The sequence below is a fragment of the Octopus bimaculoides genome, chromosome 4, assembly GCF_001194135.2.
Source record: "Octopus bimaculoides isolate UCB-OBI-ISO-001 chromosome 4, ASM119413v2, whole genome shotgun sequence".
NCBI classification, from domain to species: domain Eukaryota; kingdom Metazoa; phylum Mollusca; class Cephalopoda; order Octopoda; family Octopodidae; genus Octopus; species Octopus bimaculoides.
Window position 1 is genome coordinate 31,082,108 of NC_068984.1, and position 1,397 is coordinate 31,083,504.

Below are 1,397 nucleotides of genomic sequence, written 5' to 3' on the forward strand. Positions count from 1 at the left end.
TATATATATATATATATATATATATATATATATATATATATATATTCTTCTCAGATTCCAATGCAGATTGAAGTATTCAAAAGTTAAATACATTTGATTAAAAATAAATAAGCCTAAAATAAATAAGACTTATAGATCATGTTTTAATGACAAAGAGATTATTTATATATTATGAACGTTTATTACATATACTTATTTCGGAAGCTGTGATACTGAAACTGAACACTGAGGGTAGGCAGACTTACTTACCAATCACAAAATCACACTGCTTGTTATCTATTTGCATCACGACAGCTGCGTGATGTGTGAATTTTCATTTGCATTTTTGTTAATTGCAGGTTTATTTTTGTTTGTTGTTGTTTTTCTTGCTGACATTTTTTCCCTCCTGTTTAAACATTGTCTCCTCAAAACGAAACAATGTTATAAGTAAAGGATCAAGAAATAACGTTATACTCTTGTATTCTCTCATGTGGAAGCAGATTTTTATGGAATCACGTTCAACTAATCATGCTTGCCTTTTCTTTCAGTATTGTAATTTCTTGATATGTATTTACTTTTGGATCTGTCATTTTGCCACAGGATTACTTTTGTAATTGATGCTGCTAACATCCTGAGAATGTTTGTGTGTGTGTGTGTGTGTGTGTGTGTGTATGTGAGAAAGATCGAGATCATGCTAGTTGTAAATGAGAGCCACTGGTATGCAAGCAGTGTCCTTCATTGCTAGTTTCCCATGAAAACATATCTAGTCATGGGGTATTACATTACTTGTTGACAGGTGAGTGTTGGTGACAAAAAGGGCATTTCTCTTTAGAAAATCTGCCTCAATGAAATCAGTCCAACCCATGCAAGAATAGAAAAGTGGAAGTTAAAATGATAAGGAAGAAGAGAAAGAGGTGGAGGATAATGATGCTGTGATACATCATCATTTTATTTCTGCTTTCCATGCTGGCATTGATTGGAGAGATCATCATGGTCTGTGTCGCTCCATATTTGGGTGTATTGTTCACACAGATGGATCAGGGAACCTCATCTGGCTGACAGTTCATTTGTAAGAAGTGCAAGAGAAAAGGGGCAAGAGTATGCAGGAAGAATGAATGACACAGTATAACGAGTAATATAGGAGGGTGGGTTGCACTACCTAACGATTCTTTGATTTATTAGACATGAGGGTCTTATTTTAAGGATATTTGGTTATTATTTCTTATTTCTTTATTGCCCACAAGGGGCTAAACATAGAGGGGACAAACAAGGACAGACAAAGGGATTAAGTCGATTACATCGACTCCAGTGCATAACTGGTACTTAATTTATCGACCCCGAAAGGATGAAAGGCAAAGTCGACCTTGGCAGAATTTGAACTCAGAACGTAACGGTAGACGAAATACCGCTAAGCATTT